General features: G+C 30.7%; 4 non-coding genes across 4 annotated transcripts; all 4 read right to left on the bottom strand.

Moving 5' to 3' along the window:
- Positions 1 to 5,949: 5,949 nt before the first annotated feature.
- On the bottom strand, positions 5,950 to 6,022 carry trnaa-agc (transfer RNA alanine (anticodon AGC)). Its single transcript has one exon. It is a non-coding gene; the product is annotated as a tRNA-Ala (tRNA).
- Positions 6,023 to 7,016: 994 nt separating this feature from the next.
- On the bottom strand, positions 7,017 to 7,089 carry trnaa-agc (transfer RNA alanine (anticodon AGC)). Its single transcript has one exon. It is a non-coding gene; the product is annotated as a tRNA-Ala (tRNA).
- A 968-nt stretch (positions 7,090 to 8,057) lies between these two features.
- On the bottom strand, positions 8,058 to 8,130 carry trnaa-agc (transfer RNA alanine (anticodon AGC)). The gene has a single exon. It is a non-coding gene; the product is annotated as a tRNA-Ala (tRNA).
- A 2,037-nt stretch (positions 8,131 to 10,167) lies between these two features.
- On the bottom strand, positions 10,168 to 10,240 carry trnaa-agc (transfer RNA alanine (anticodon AGC)). The gene has a single exon. It is a non-coding gene; the product is annotated as a tRNA-Ala (tRNA).
- Positions 10,241 to 17,595: the final 7,355 nt, after the last annotated feature.

Genomic DNA, 17,595 nt, shown 5'->3' with positions numbered 1-17,595 from the left:
ATAGTTTAGTGTGTCGAAAAAAGTCTTAAAAAATATTGTATATACTATGTCGAAAAACATCAATGAAAATTCATAGTATAGTTGTCTAAAAAAGTGATAAAAAAGCCATAGTATAGTATGTCGAAGAAAAATTATAAAAAGTCATAGTATAGTATCTGTAAAAAAGTCAACAAAAGTCACAGTATAGTATGTCGAAAGTAGTCTTAGTATAGTATGTGTAAAAAATAAAAGCAATAAAAATCATAGTATGGTATGTAAAAAAAAGTCTTAAAAAAAGTCATAGAATAGTATGTTGAAAAAAGTCATAAAAAGTCATAGTATAGTATGTGTAAAAAAAAGTCAAAAGTCATAGTAAGTCATAGTATATATAGTATGTCAAAAAAAAGTCATAGTATGGTATGTCAAAATAAAGTCATAAAAAGTCATAGTATAGTATGTCGAAAAAAGTCTTAAAAAAGTCATAGTATAGTATGTCGAAATAAAGTCATAAAAAGTCATAGTAAAGTATTTCGGAAAATGTCAATAAAAGTCATAGTATAGTATGTATAAAAAAGTGATAAAAAAGCCATAGTATAGTATGTCGAAGAAAAATGATAAAAAGTCATAGTATAGTATGTGTAAAAAAGTCAACAAAAGTCACAGTATAGTATGTCGAAAGTAGTCTTAGTATAGTATGTGTAAAAAATAAAAGCAATAAAAATCATAGTACGGTATGTAAAAAAAAGTCTTAAAAAAAATCATAGAATAGTATGTTGAAAAAAGTCATAAAAAGTCATAGTATAGTATGTGTAAAAAAAAGTCAAGAGTCATAGTAAGTCATAGTATAGTATGTCGAAAAAAGTCAACAGTCATAGTAAGTCATAGTATAGTATTTCGAAAAAAGTCTTAAAAAAGTCATAGTATGGTATGTCAAAATAAAGTCATAAAAAGTCATAGTATAGTATGTCCAAAAAAGTCTTAAAAAAGTAATAGTATAGTATGTCGAAATAAAGTCATAAAAACTCATAATATAGTATGTTGAAAAAGTCTTAAAAAAGTCATAGTATAGTATGTCAAAATAAAGTCATAAAAAGTCATAGTAAAGTATGTCGGAAAATGTCAATAAAAGTCATAGTATAGTATGTCAAAAAAAGTCTTAAAAAAGTCATAGTATAGTATGTTGAAATAAAGTCATAAAAAGTCATAGTAATGTATGTTGAAAAAAGTCATATAAAAGCAATAGTGTAGTATGACAAAAACCCATAGTATGTTGAAAGAAGTCATAGTATTGTATGTGGAAAACTTTTATAGAATAGTTTCAACATTGTATTAAGTACCTCCGAACAACAATCTCTTGTTGACGTAAACCACTCCCAACATGTGGTTGTCTAGCAACTAACGCATAGTTGCAGGATTTAGTTAATTGGGTTCACAAGTCAAAATCAGAGAAGATTCTAAAGTCCTCTGGAGAATGCAGGTATCGATCCTGCTACCTCTCGCATGCTAAGCAAGCGCTCTACCATTTGAGCTAATTCCTCTTTGAAAGGTTTGGATTTAATGTCATGAAGGTCATAGTATAGATTGTTGAATAAAAGTCAATGCGTTATAGTGTAGTATGTTGAAAAATGTCAGTTTAGTATGTCGAAAAAAGTCTTAAAAAATATTGTATATACTATGTCGAAAAACATCAATGAAAATTCATAGTATAGTTGTCTAAAAAAGTGATAAAAAAGCCATAGTATAGTATGTCGAAGAAAAATGATAAAAAGTCATAGTATAGTATGTGTAAAAAAGTCAACAAAAGTCACAGTATAGTATGTCGAAAGTAGTCTTAGTATAGTATGTGTAAAAAATAAAAGCAATAAAAATCATAGTATGGTATGTAAAAAAAAGTCTTAAAAAAGTCATAGAATAGTATGTTGAAAAAAGTCATAAAAAGTCATGGTATGGTATGTGTAAAAAAAAGTCAAAAGTCATAGTAAGTCATAGTATAGTATGTTGAAAAAAGTCAACAGTCATAGTAAGTCATAGTATAGTATTTCGAAAAAAGTCTTAAAAAAGTCACAGTATGGTATGTCAAAATAAAGTCATAAAAAGTCATAGTATAGTATGTCCAAAAAAGTCTTAAAAAAGTCATAGTATAGTATGTCGAAATAAAGTCATAAAAACTCATAATATAGTATGTCGAAAAAAGTCTTAAAAAAGTCATAGTATAGTATGTCAAAATAAAGTCGTAAAAAGTCATAGTAAAGTATGTCGGAAAATGTCAATAAAAGTCATAGTATAGTATGTCAAAAAAAGTCTTAAAAAAGTCATAGTATAGTATGTTGAAATAAAGTCATAAAAAGTCATAGTAATGTATGTTGAAAAAAGTCATATAAAAGCAATAGTGTAGTATGACAAAAAACCCATAGTATGTTGAAAGAAGTCATAGTATTGTATGTGGAAAACTTTTATAGAATAGTTTCAACATTGTATTAAGTACCTCCGAACAACAATCTCTTGTTGACGTAAATCACTCCCAACATGTGGTTGTCTAGCGACTAACGCATAGTTGCAGGATTTAGTTAATTGGGTTCACAAGTCAAAATCAGAGAAGATTCTAAAGTCCTCTGGAGAATGCAGGTATCAATCCTGCTACCTCTTGCATGCTAAGCGAGCGCTCTACCATTTGAGCTAATTCCCCTTTGAAAGGGCTAGATTTAATGTCATGAAGGTCATAGTATAGATTGTTGAAAAAAGTCAAGGCGTTATAGTGTAATATGTTGAAAAATGTCATAGTTTAGTATGTCGAAAAAAGTCTTAAAAAATATTGTATATACTATGTCGAAAAACATCAATGAAAATTCATAGTATAGTTGTCTAAAAAAGTGATAAAAAAGCCATAGTATAGTATGTCGAAGAAAAATTATAAAAAGTCATAGTATAGTATCTGTAAAAAAGTCAACAAAAGTCACAGTATAGTATGTCGAAAGTAGTCTTAGTATAGTATGTGTAAAAAATAAAAGCAATAAAAATCATAGTATGGTATGTAAAAAAAAGTCTTAAAAAAAGTCATAGAATAGTATGTTGAAAAAAGTCATAAAAAGTCATAGTATAGTATGTGTAAAAAAAAGTCAAAAGTCATAGTAAGTCATAGTATATATAGTATGTCAAAAAAAAGTCATAGTATGGTATGTCAAAATAAAGTCATAAAAAGTCATAGTATAGTATGTCCAAAAAAGTCTTAAAAAAGTAATAGTATAGTATGTCGAAATAAAGTCATAAAAACTCATAATATAGTATGTCGAAAAAAGTCTTAAAAAAGTCATAGTATAGTATGTCAAAATAAAGTCATAAAAAGTCATAGTAAAGTATGTCGGAAATTGTCAATAAAAGTCATAGTATAGTATGTCAAAAAAAGTCTCAAAAAAGTCATAGTATAGTATGTTGAAATAAAGTCATAAAAAGTCATAGTATAGTATGTGTAAAAAAGTCAACAAAAGTCACAGTATAGTATGTCGAAAGTAGTCTTAGTATAGTATGTGTAAAAAATAAAAGCAATAAAAATCATAGTATGGTATGTTGAAAAAAGTCATAAAAAGTCATAGTATAGTATGTTTAAAAAAAAGTCAGAAGTCATAGTAAGTCATAGTATAGTATGTCAAAAAAAGTCTTAAAAAAGTCATAGTATGGTATGTCAAAATAAAGTCATAAAAAGTCATAGTATAGTATGTCGAAAAAAGTCTTAAAAAAGTCATAGTATAGTATGTCGAAATAAAGTCATAAAAAGTCATAGTAAAGTATGTCGGAAAATGTCAATAAAAGTCATAGTATAGTATGTATAAAAAAGTGATAAAAAAGCCATAGTATAGTATGTCGAAGAAAAATGATAAAAAAGTCATAGTATAGTATGTGTAAAAAAGTCAACAAAAGTCACAGTATAGTATGTCGAAAGTAGTCTTAGTATAGTATGTGTAAAAAATAAAAGCAATAAAAATCATAGTATGGTATGTAAAAAAAAGTTTTAAAAAAAATCATAGAATAGTATGTTGAAAAAAGTCATAAAAAGTCATGGTATGGTATGTGTAAAAAAAAGTCAAGAGTCATAGTAAGTCATAGTATAGTATGTCGAAAAAAGTCAACAGTCATAGTAAGTCATAGTATAGTATTTCGAAAAAAGTCTTAAAAAAGTCATAGTATGGTATGTCAAAATAAAGTCATAAAAAGTCATAGTATAGTATGTCCAAAAAAGTCTTAAAAAAGTAATAGTATAGTATGTCGAAATAAAGTCATAAAAACTCATAATATAGTATGTCGAAAAAAGTCTTAAAAAAGTCATAGTATAGTATGTCAAAATAAAGTCATAAAAAGTCATAGTAAAGTATGTCGGAAAATGTCAATAAAAGTCATAGTATAGTATGTCAAAAAAAGTCTTAAAAAAGTCATAGTATAGTATGTTGAAATAAAGTCATAAAAAGTCATAGTAATGTATGTTGAAAAAAGTCATATAAAAGCAATAGTGTAGTATGACAAAAAACCCATAGTATGTTGAAAGAAGTCATAGTATTGTATTTGGAAAACTTTTATAGAATAGTTTCAACATTGTATTAAGTACCTCCGAACAACAATCTCTTGTTGACGTAAACCACTCCCAACATGTGGTTGTCTAGCAACTAACGCATAGTTGCAGGATTTAGTTAATTGGGTTCACAAGTCAAAATCAGAGAAGATTCTAAAGTCCTCTGGAGAATGCAGATATTGATCCTGCTACCTCTCGCATGCTAAGCGAGCGCTCTATCATTTGAGCTACTTCCCCTTTGAAAGGTTTGGATTTAATGTCATGAAGGTCATAGTATAGATTGTTGAAAAAAAGTCAATGCGTTATAGTGTAGTATGTTGAAAAATGTCATAGTTTAGTATGTCGAAAAAAGTCTTAAAAAATATTGAATATACTATGTCGAAAAACATCAATGAAAATTCATAGTATAGTTGTCTAAAAAAGTGATAAAAAAGCCATAGTATAGTATATCGAAGAAAAATGATAAAAAGTCATAGTATAGTATGTGTAAAAAAGTCAACAAAAGTCACAGTATAGTATGTCGAAAGTAGTCTTAGTATAGTATGTGTAAAAAATAAAAGCAATAAAAATCATAGTATGGTATGTTGAAAAAAGTCATAAAAAGTCATAGTATAGTATGTGTAAAAAAAAGTCAAAAGTCATAGTAAGTCATAGTATAGTATGTCAAAAAAAGTCTTAAAAAAGTCATAGTATGGTATGTCAAAATAAAGTCATAAAAAGTCATAGTATAGTATGTCGAAAAAAGTCTTAAAAAAGTCATAGTATAGTATGTCGAAATAAAGTCATAAAAAGTCATAGTATAGTATGTCGGAAAATGTCAACAAAAGTCATAGTATAGTATGTCAAAAAAAGTCTTAAAAAAGTCATAGTATAGTATGTTGAAATAAAGTCATAAAAAGTCATAGTATAGTGTGTGTAAAAAAAGTCAATAAAAGTCATAGTATAGTATGTCGAAAAAAGTCTTAAAAAGTCATAGTATAGTATGTCAAAATAAAGTCATAAAAAGTCATAGTATAGTAGGTCGAAATATAGTCATAAAAAGTTATAGTATAGTAAGTCGAAAAAAGTCTTAAAAAAAGTCACTATAGTAAGTAAAAAAAAACAAAGGAGTCATAGTATAGTATGTTTCAAAAGTCATAAAAAGTCATAGTAATGTATGTTGAAAAAGTCATATAAAAGCAAAAGTGTAGTATGACAAAAAACCCATAGTATGTTGAAAGAAGTCATAGTATTGTATGTGGAAAACTTTTATAGAATAGTTTCAACATTGTATTAAGTACCTCCAAACAACAATCTCTTGTTGACGTAAACCACTCCCAACATGTGGTTGTCTAGCAACTAACGCATAGTTGCAGGATTTAGTTAATTGGGTTCACAAGTCAAAAATCAGAGAAGATTCTAAAGTCCTCTGGAGAATGCAGGTATTGATCCTGCTACCTCTCGCATGCTAAGCGAGCACTCTACCATTTGAGCTAATTCCCCTTTGAAAGGGCTAGATTTAATGTCATGAAGGCCATAGTATAGATTGTTGAAAAAAAGTCAATGCGTTATAGTGTAGTATGTTGAAAAATGTCATAGTTTAGTATGTGAAAAAAAGTCTTAAAAAATATTGTATATATTATGTCGAAAATCATCAATGAAAATTCATAGTATAGTTGTCTAAAAAAGTGATAAAAAAGCCATAGTATAGTATGTTGAAGAAAAATGACAAAAAGTCATAGTATAATATGTGTAGAAAAGTCAACAAAAGTCACAGTATAGTATGTCGAAAGTAGTCTTAGTATAGTATGTGTAAAAAATAAAAGCAATAAAAATTATAGTATGGTATGTAAAAAAAGTCTTAAAAAAAGTCATAGAATAGTATGTTGAAAAAAGTCATAAAAAGTCATAGTATAGTATATGTAAAAAAAGGTCAAAAGTCATAGTAAGTCATAGTATAGTATGTCGAAAAAAGTCTTAAAAAAGTCATAGTATGGTATGTCAAAATAAAGTCATAAAAAGTCATAGTATAGTATGTTTAAAAAAGTCTTAAAAAAGTCATAGTATAGTATGTCGAAGTAAAGTCATAAAAAGTCATAGTATAGTAGGTCGAAATATAGTCATAAAAAGTTATAGTATAGTAAGTCGAAAAAAGTCTTAAAAAAAGTCACTATAGTAAGTAAAAAAAAACAAAGGAGTCATAGTATAGTATGTTTCAAAAGTCATAAAAAGTCATAGTAATGTATGTTGAAAAAAGTCATATAAAAGCAAAAGTGTAGTATGACAAAAAACCCATAGTATGTTGAAAGAAGTCATAGTATTGTATGTGGAAAACTTTTATAGAATAGTTTCAACATTGTATTAAGTACCTCCAAACAACAATCTCTTGTTGACGTAAACCACTCCCAACATGTGGTTGTCTAGCAACTAACGCATAGTTGCAGGATTTAGTTAATTGGGTTCACAAGTCAAAATCAGAGAAGATTCTAAAGTCCTCTGGAGAATGTAGGTATCGATCCTGCTATCTCTCGCATGCTAAGCGAGCGCTCTACCATTTGAGCTAATTCCCCTTTGAAAGGGCTAGATTTAATGTCATGAAGGTCATAGTATAGATTGTTGAAAAAATGTCAATGCGTTATAGTGTAGTATGTTGAAAAATGTCATAGTTTATAGTATGTCGAAAAAAGTCTTAAAAAATATTTTATATACTATGTCGAAAAACATCAATGAAAATTCATAGTATAGTTGTCTAAAAAAGTGATTAAAAAAGCCATAGTATAGTATGTCGAAGAAAAATGATAAAAAGTCATAGTATAGTATGTGTAAAAAAGTCAACAAAAGTCACAGTATAGTATGTCGAAAGTAGTCTTAGTATAGTATGTGTAAAAAATAAAAGCAATAAAAATCATAGTATGGTATGTAAAAAAAAAGTCTTAAAAAAAGTCATAGAATAGTATGTTGAAAAAAGTCATAAAAAGTCATAGTATAGTATGTGTAAAAAAAAGTCAAAAGTCATAGTAAGTCATAGTATAGTATGTCAAAAAAAGTCTTAAAAAAGTCATAGTATGGTATGTCAAAATAAAGTCATAAAAAGTCATAGTATAGTATGTCGAAAAAAGTCTTAAAAAAGTCATAGTATAGTATATCGAAATAAAGTCATAAAAAGTCATAGTAAAGTGAGTCGGAAAATGTCAATAAAAGTCATAGTATAGTATGTCAAAAAAAGTCTTAAAAAAGTCATAGTATAGTATGTTGAAATAAAGTCATAAAAAGTCATAGTAATGTATGTTGAAAAAGTCATATAAAAGCAATAGTGTAGCATGACAAAAAACCCATAGTATGTTGAAAGAAATCATAGTATTGTATGTGGAAAACTTTTATAGAATAGTTTCAACATTGTATTAAGTACCTCCGAACAACAATCTCTTGTTGACGTAAACCACTCCCAACATGTGGTTGTCTAGCAACTAACGCATAGTTGCAGGATTTAGTTAATTGGGTTCACAAGTCAAAAATCAGGGAAGATTCTAAAGTCCTCTGGAGAATGCAGGTATCGATCCTGCTACCTCTCGCATGCTAAGCGAGCACTCTACCATTTGAGCTAATTCCCCTTTGAAAGGGCTAGATTTAATGTCATGAAGGCCATAGTATAGATTGTTGAAAAAAAGTCAATGCGTTATAGTGTAGTATGTTGAAAAATGTCATAGTTTAGTATGTGAAAAAAAGTCTTAAAAAATATTGTATATATTATGTCGAAAATCATCAATGAAAATTCATAGTATAGTTGTCTAAAAAAGTGATAAAAAAGCCATAGTATAGTATGTTGAAGAAAAATGACAAAAAGTCATAGTATAATATGTGTAGAAAAGTCAACAAAAGTCACAGTATAGTATGTCGAAAGTAGTCTTAGTATAGTATGTGTAAAAAATAAAAGCAATAAAAATTATAGTATGGTATGTAAAAAAAGTCTTAAAAAAAGTCATAGAATAGTATGTTGAAAAAAGTCATAAAAAGTCATAGTATAGTATATGTAAAAAAAGGTCAAAAGTCATAGTAAGTCATAGTATAGTATGTCGAAAAAAGTCTTAAAAAAGTCATAGTATGGTATGTCAAAATAAAGTCATAAAAAGTCATAGTATAGTATGTTTAAAAAAGTCTTAAAAAAGTCATAGTATAGTATGTCGAAGTAAAGTCATAAAAAGTCATAGTATAGTAGGTCGAAATATAGTCATAAAAAGTTATAGTATAGTAAGTCGAAAAAAAAGTCTTAAAAATCACTATAGTAAGTAAAAAAAAAAAAACAAAGGAGTCATAGTATAGTATGTTTCAAAAAGTCATAAAAAGTCATAGTAATGTATGTTGAAAAAAGTCATATAAAAGCAAAAGTGTAGTATGACAAAAAAAAACCCATAGTATGTTGAAAGAAGTCATAGTATTGTATGTGGAAAACTTTTATAGAATAGTTTCAACATTGTATTAAGTACCTCAAACAACAATCTCTTGTTGACGTAAACCACTCCCAACATGTGGTTGTCTAGCAACCAACGATAGTTGCAGGATTTAGTTAATTGGGTTCACAAGTCAAAATCAGAGAAGATTCTAAAGTCCTCTGGAGAATGTAGGTATCGATCCTGCTATCTCGCATGCTAAGCGAGCGCTCTACCATTTGAGCTAATTCCCCTTTGAAAGGGCTAGATTTAATGTCATGAAGGTCATAGTATAGATTGTTGAAAAAATGTCAATGCGTTATAGTGTAGTATGTTGAAAAATGTCATAGTTTATAGTATGTCGAAAAAAGTCTTAAAAAATATTGTATATACTATGTCGAAAAACATCAATGAAAATTCATAGTATAGTTGTCTAAAAAAGTGATAAAAAAGCCATAGTATAGTATGTCGAAGAAAAATGATAAAAAGTCATAGTATAGTATGTGTAAAAAAGTCAACAAAAGTCACAGTATAGTATGTCGAAAGTAGTCTTAGTATAGTATGTGTAAAAAATAAAAGCAATAAAAATCATAGTATGGTATGTAAAAAAAAAGTCTTAAAAAAAGTCATAGAATAGTATGTTGAAAAAAGTCATAAAAAGTCATAGTATAGTATGTGTAAAAAAAAGTCAAAAGTCATAGTAAGTCATAGTATAGTATGTCAAAAAAAGTCTTAAAAAAGTCATAGTATGGTATGTCAAAATAAAGTCATAAAAAGTCATAGTATAGTATGTCGAAAAAAGTCTTAAAAAAGTCATAGTATAGTATATCGAAATAAAGTCATAAAAAGTCATAGTAAAGTGAGTCGGAAAATGTCAATAAAAGTCATAGTATAGTATGTCAAAAAAAGTCTTAAAAAAGTCATAGTATAGTATGTTGAAATAAAGTCATAAAAAGTCATAGTAATGTATGTTGAAAAAGTCATATAAAAGCAATAGTGTAGCATGACAAAAAACCCATAGTATGTTGAAAGAAATCATAGTATTGTATGTGGAAAACTTTTATAGAATAGTTTCAACATTGTATTAAGTACCTCCGAACAACAATCTCTTGTTGACGTAAACCACTCCCAACATGTGGTTGTCTAGCAACTAACGCATAGTTGCAGGATTTAGTTAATTGGGTTCACAAGTCAAAAATCAGGGAAGATTCTAAAGTCCTCTGGAGAATGCAGGTATCGATCCTGCTACCTCTCGCATGCTAAGCGAGCACTCTACCATTTGAGCTAATTCCCCTTTGAAAGGTCTAGATTTAATGTCATGAAGGCCATAGTATAGATTGTTGAAAAAAAGTCAATGCGTTATAGTGTAGTATGTTGAAAAATGTCATAGTTTAGTATGTGAAAAAAAGTCTTAAAAAATATTGTATATATTATGTCGAAAATCATCAATGAAAATTCATAGTATAGTTGTCTAAAAAAGTGATAAAAAAGCCATAGTATAGTATGTTGAAGAAAAATGACAAAAAGTCATAGTATAATATGTGTAGAAAAGTCAACAAAAGTCACAGTATAGTATGTCGAAAGTAGTCTTAGTATAGTATGTGTAAAAAATAAAAGCAATAAAAATTATAGTATGGTATGTAAAAAAAGTCTTAAAAAAAGTCATAGAATAGTATGTTGAAAAAAGTCATAAAAAGTCATAGTATAGTATATGTAAAAAAAGGTCAAAAATCATAGTAAGTCATAGTATAGTATGTCGAAAAAAGTCTTAAAAAAGTCATAGTATGGTATGTTAAAATAAAGTCATAAAAAGTCATAGTATAGTATGTTGAAAAAAGTCTTAAAAAAGTCATAGTATAGTATGTCGAAATAAAGTCATAAAAAGTCATAGTATAGTATGTCAAAAAATGTCTTAAAAAAGTCGTAGTATAGTATGTTGAAATAAAGTCATAAAAAGTCATAGTATAGTGTGTGTAAAAAAAGTCAATAAAAGTCATAGTATAGTAAGGTCGAAAACAGTCTTAAAAAGTCATAGTATAGTATGTCGAAATAAAGTCATAAAAAGTCATAGTATAGTAGGTCGAAATATAGTCATAAAAAGTTATCGTATAGTATGTCAAAAAAAGTCTTAAAAAAGTCATAGTATAGTATGTTGAAATAAAGTCATAAAAAGTCATAGTAATGTATGTTGAAAAAAGTCAAAAGTCATAGTTAGTCTTAGTATAGTATGTGTAAAAAATAAAAGCAATAAAAATCATAGTATGGTATGTTGAAAAAAGTCATAAAAAGTCATAGTATAGTATGTGTAAAAAAAAGTCAAAAGTCATAGTAAGTCATAGTATAGTATGTCAAAAAAAGTCTTAAAAAAGTCATAGGATGGTATGTCAAAATAAAGTCATAAAAAGTCATAGTATAGTATGTCGAAAAAAGTCTTAAAAAAGTCATAGTATAGTATGTCGAAATAAAGTCATAAAAAGTCATAGTATAGTATGTCGGAAAATGTCAACAAAAGTCATAGTATAGTATGTCAAAAAAAGTCTTAAAAAAGTCATAGTATAGTATGTTGAAATAAAGTCATAAAAAGTCATTGTATAGTGTGTGTAAAAAAAGTCAATAAAAGTCATAGTATAGTATGTCGAAAAAAGTCTTAAAAAGTCATAGTATAGTATGTCGAAATAAAGTCATAAAAAGTCATAGTATAGTATGTCGAAAAAAGTCTTAAAAAGTCATAGTATAGTATGTCGAAATAAAGTCATAAAAATTCATAGTATAGTATGTCGAAAAAAGTCTTAAAAAGTCATAGTATAGTATGTCGAAATAAAGTCATAAAAATTCATAGTATAGTATGTTGAAATAAAGTCTTTAAAAAGTCATAGTATAGAATGTCAAAAAATGTCAATAAAAGTCATAGGATATAATGTCGGAAAAACGTGATGAAAAAGTCATAATAGTATGTAAAAAAAGTCTTAAAAAAGTCATAGAATAATATGTTGAAAAAAAGTCATAAAATGTCATAGTATAGTATGTCGAAAAAAGTCAACAGTCATAGTAAGTCATAGTATAGTATTTCGAAAAAAGTCTTAAAAAAGTCATAGTATGGTATGTCAAAATAAAGTCATAAAAAGTCATAGTATAGTATGTCCAAAAAAGTCTTAAAAAAGTCATAGTATAGTATGTCGAAATAAAGTCATAAAAAGTCATAGTATAGTAGGTCGAAATAAAGTCATAAAAAGTCATAGTATAGTATGTCGGAAAATGTCAATAAAAGTCATAGTATAGTATGTCAAAAAAAGTCTTAAAAAAGTCATAGTATAGTATGTCGGAAAATGTCAATAAAAGTCATAATATAGTATGTCAAAAAAAGTCTTTAAAAATTCATAGTATAGTATGTTGAAATAAAGTCTTTAAAAAGTCATAGTATAGAATGTCAAAAAAAACATAAAAAAGTCATAGGATATAATGTCGGAAAAATGTGATGAAAAAGTCATAATAGTATGTAAAAAAAGTCTTAAAAAAGTCATAGAATAGTATGTTGAAAAAAAGTCATAAAATGTCATAGTATAGTATGTCGAAAAAAGTCAACAGTCATAGTAAGTCATAGTATAGTATTTCGAAAAAAGTCTTAAAAAAGTCATAGTATGGTATGTCAAAATAAAGTCATAAAAAGTCATAGTATAGTATGTCCAAAAAAGTCTTAAAAAAGTCATAGTATAGTATGTCGAAATAAAGTCATAAAAACTCATAGTATAGTATGTCAAAATAAAGTCATAAAAAGTCATAGTATAGTATGTCGGAAAATGTCAATAAAAGTCATAGTATAGTATGTCAAAACAAGTCTTAAAAAAGTCATAGTATAGTATGTTGAAATAAAGTCATAAAAAGTCATAGTATAGTATGTCGGAAAAAAATCATAGTATACAACATACTATGTTATTTAACATAGTATGTCATAAAACGTCATAAAAACATCATAGTATAATATGTCAGACTTTTTGTGTGAATAAAAGGCTATCTTTGATCTTCTGACAACATAGCTCATTTACTGTTGCAGATTATTGCTTTGAAAGATCACAGAAGCTGGGCAAAATCACATAGTCCTCTTAATCAAAAATGCATTCTGAAATTTAGCTTAAAGGAACACGCCGACTTATTGGGAATTTAGCTTATTCACCGTAACCCCCAGAGTAAGACAAGTCGATACATACCCTTCTCATCTCCGTGCGTGCTGTAACACTGTCTGACGGCTCCAGCATTAAGCTTAGCCCAGCACAGATCCTGCAGGTAACTGGTTCCAACTAGCCTACTGCTCCAATTGTGATAAAAGTGACAAAATAACGCTAACATGTTCCTATTTACATGTTGTGATTTGTACAGTCACAGCAAAAAACAACGTAACATGAGACACAGCCATCTTCTAACAGTAAACAAACCGGGAATTATATTCTCAGAGAGGCTTGCTGCAAGCATATCACTCCGCCCAAGTACTATATTCTTCCGCCTGAGAATATAGTTCCCGCTTTGTTTACAGTTAGAAGACGGCTGTGTCTCATGTTACGTTGTTTTTTGTACACGCTGTGACTAAATAAATCACAACATGTAAATAGGAACATGTTGGTGTTATTTTGTCACTTATTCGGAGCAGTAGGATTGCTGGAACCATTCACCTGCATGTTCTGTGCTGGCCTGATGCCGCTGGATCCGTCAGCACTTACGGAGATGAGAAGGGTATGTATCGACTTGTCTAACTCTGGGGGTTACGGTGAATAACCTAAATTCCCAATAAGTCGGCGTGTTCCTTTAAGTAAAATGAGGTTTTCATATAAGGTAAAAAGATTTCCTCTTTGAGCAACTATTCTACCACATCACCTCTGAAAGGAAACACTGTCCATGACAACACAACAAAGGAATTTGTCACTTAACTTCAGCTGCCTTTAGAGTACATTTTTTGCACATATAAGGACAGTGGATTTTGTCCCCCATTACTTACATTGGAATTGCTTTTGGACGATATGGACAGGAGGTATGAATGCTCTGACCAATAACTCGTTCATAGGGTATGTGAGTAGTATTTTAAGATAAACTTGAACTCATTTAACCTCCTGCCAAGCACAGGTATATGTTTCATCCTGTGCAGTGTAATCGTCACTAGCAGCAGCCTCGAGGAATGTACAGTTCTGCTAGTGTACACACGACCTGGCGCAAGTGCACACCTGTGTGTTTTTTAATACCATAACAAACATGTGCAAGCATAAGTTAAGTTAAGAAGCTGCTTGAAAATGCTTCATCTTTTGTTTTTACCAATTTTTAATAAAAATACTCATGGGAATGATATAACTGGGAAGTGAAGAGTCACCCTGTTAGAGCCTGCCTGAACACCGGGCTATATTCAGGCAGCTATTTATGTTTTACTGTATTTAGGCATGTTCTTTTCATTTATGTTTCTCTTTATACATAAGGAGATACATATAATGAGTGGAGTAACAATGGAGCTCAAAACCTTTACTGCGCATACAAATCTGTCTCTGCATCCTTTAACATCTTTCAGATTGATTACAGCTTGAATTTGTTTTGTCCTCCTGCAATCCTTTTGTTACAAGTAAATCATATTGATTTATGTATGTTTCCATCTTCATGTGTGTGTGTTTGTGTGTGTGCGAGCATATGAAACTGAGAGAAACTCTGCCATTTGCTTCAGGGCCCAAAACAAGCTAAGCGTTGTCCAGTTGCGGGCCTTCAGCCAGAGTGCTTCCTTCACTCGCCAGGCTTTATTGTTCTTCAGGCCTTCTCTGCACAGCAGGAGGATGTTGTCTGTTTCTTGATTCACATACTGGACCCTCTCGACTGACACACACACACACACACACACACACACACACACACACACACACACACACACACATCCACACAAACAAGCATAAGTACAGACAAACGCACACCATTCATGTGGGAAAGAATGGGCCCATAGGCTATTCCCCTGTGTAACACTAGACAAGGCATTCAATATCTCCAGCCTTCTCTGTCCAAACAGTGTCTTGGCACAGGCTGAGTGGAGGGCTGGAAAATCCCAGAGCTGCTGTTGAGTTTTTGGTGTGACCCACTCTTTTTTATTATAACGACTCTATAAATGCTTGCAGACCCTTAACTTGGCCTGTCCCGTTGAGGGGGATTCAAGAAAGTCCCGTTACACAAACCCATTATGTACCCATCACTGTAAAGTGCACAGACATACAAGCAAGACTCAACAAACAAAGGTGAAGATACAACGAAACACACAAGCCATCTATTCTTTCACTGTGTCCACTTTTCTCATCAGGAGTCAAGCAGTGGCAGCTGGGAAAGAGACAGCTGGGACTTCTTAGTCTTGCTCCTCTGCCTCCACACACACGCACGTGCACGCACACACACATACACACAAACATGAACGCACGCACGCACGCACGCACGCACGCACGCACGCACACATTGAAAAAATGAGAGCTAGGCTTTTAGTACTAAGGCATCACATGTCACACACATAAAAACATAATTTCTCATGCGCCCTGGAAAGAAAACGATCAGTGATGTGGGAGGAAGAAATAAAAAGAAGGGAGAGATGGAGGGGGGAAAGAAAGCAGTTCAGTGAGTTTATAGCAAGCCATCAAGCTCAACAGTTTTTTTTTTCCTACATCTATTGTTTCTGCGGGTGCTGTGAGGCTAATAGAGGCTATCCAAGCACTCAGAGGCCCTCACCTTGTTGAAGTGTTTGCAGCCACTTAGCTCATACTCTGACCAGTCTTGGAAACTCACAGGAAGACAAATAAAAAAAGAAGTAAAAAAAAAAAAAAAAATCGGGATTTTAGTTTTTTTCCCCCCTCCACATCCCCTCCCTATTCTTCCCCTACTTCTAACATCTGGAAAATCCTCATCTGGCAGCACACAGTGGAAGCAAGTGAAGCCAGTTAGATGCTGTCTGACTTTTCGTTCCCCTCCTTTTCTTAGCTTTTTCTCTTTCAGCACCTCTGGATTCCTCCGGCATCTTTTTCCACTCTTACTTCAACGGTTTCACCTCTTTACATGTCTTCAGAGTCCACCTCGCTTCTCTGTTGAAGTTTTTGTTGGGTGGTTTTGTTGGCAAAAATGTAGATGCTTTATTACTTCTTGTTTTGCACCTTCTATTCTTTTTCTCCAATGCCCTTTTCTATTTTAAGAAAGTCATCAAAGACATGCTTGTATTTTCCCTGTCTTCTCATAGAACTCCTATTCAAACTAGGTTGGTGAATTTTACTGGTAAAAAATAGTAACATAAAGACATTTATACATACTTAAAAGAATAGTTTGACATTTTGGGATTTACTTTCATTCGCTTTCTTGCTGAGAGTTAAATGAGAAGATTGATACCACTCTTGGTTTAAGGAGAGGTATTGATCTACTTATATTATTAAATGTGGCAAGAAATCGTGTATTTCCCATAATGTTGTACAATTCATTTAAAGCTGTATATGGCTGGAAATGTGAATCTAATATTCACTCTTTCAGCTCAAGAAAACAATATCTGGCTTTTTAGCTGCTAAATGCTGCTTAATTTAACATATGTATTCTCCTCTCCTTAAAGGCTCTTTAGTATAACCATTAATAATCATAATTACTAATCTCCTTTCCATCCAATCTGTCTCTCTCAACTGTTTCTGTTTTTGTTTGATTTGGCCAATGACGTGCTGTGAAAGCAATCCTCCCCAGTAAAGCCAGTCATGGTTGACCACTTCGACTCCCCTAACTGGAGCAAAGCAAAGCAGAGCAAGCCACATCTGGCAAACGGTTCTCACATCTGGTTTGTGTATCAGCTCCTTGCATGGCCGTCTACCACAAGAGTCTGATCGCATACCTCGAGAGACAGATGAGATGAGCTCCAGACGCTTCGCTCCAGGGAAGAGAAGCTGGATGACGGTGAGCAAGTTCATGTTCAGAGGACAGACAAAAATGGCAGGAAACGTCACTCACTGACAACATGTCACACAAGGCAAGGCAGCTTTATTTGTATAGCACATTATAGCACGAGAATAAAATTTACAGTGCAAGAAATTAACAATCATTTAAAGAAAGGCAACATAAAAAAAGAAATACACAGAGAAGAAGCTGTATGTTTTATTGGGGCTAAGAAATTTCTACTGTTCTTTGAATTTCTATTTGTTAGAGCAGTGTCCAGAAAAGAGAGCTAGAAGGTGAAAACATTGCTTCTTTTAGGTTTACAAAAATACAAAGTCAGCTAAAACTTGAAGGCCTAGGGTCTTTAAAGCAAGATATCAAATGGTTTAGCAATCACAATACACATAATTAAGACCAGACCAGGGCCATTAAAAATAAATGAGACATTTAAAACTTGCTTAGATTGAGTTAAAGAATCACATTGGTATAATGATAAAATTGATCATAGAAAGACAAAAAGCAGAAGCTTACTAATGGAGTTTGATCCTCATTTGTGGGATTTGGACTGCGTTCCAATAGTTACATGTAATGTAATACCGCCCTCTTGTGTCCAATCCGTATTTTGCACTTAGAGGACAATTGGGTAATTTTGACCAACAAAAAAGTAAGTACAGTACAACCCTTTTGAACCATGCGCACGGACCTTTTTTTCCGCCATTAAACTATTAAAAGTGGATTCGTACGTGC

Source organism: Perca flavescens, chromosome 20 (assembly GCF_004354835.1).
Source record: "Perca flavescens isolate YP-PL-M2 chromosome 20, PFLA_1.0, whole genome shotgun sequence".
Classification (NCBI taxonomy): Eukaryota; Metazoa; Chordata; class Actinopteri; order Perciformes; family Percidae; genus Perca; species Perca flavescens.
Note: the sequence above shows the minus strand (reverse complement) of the source record. Positions and strands in the feature narration are given on the sequence as shown.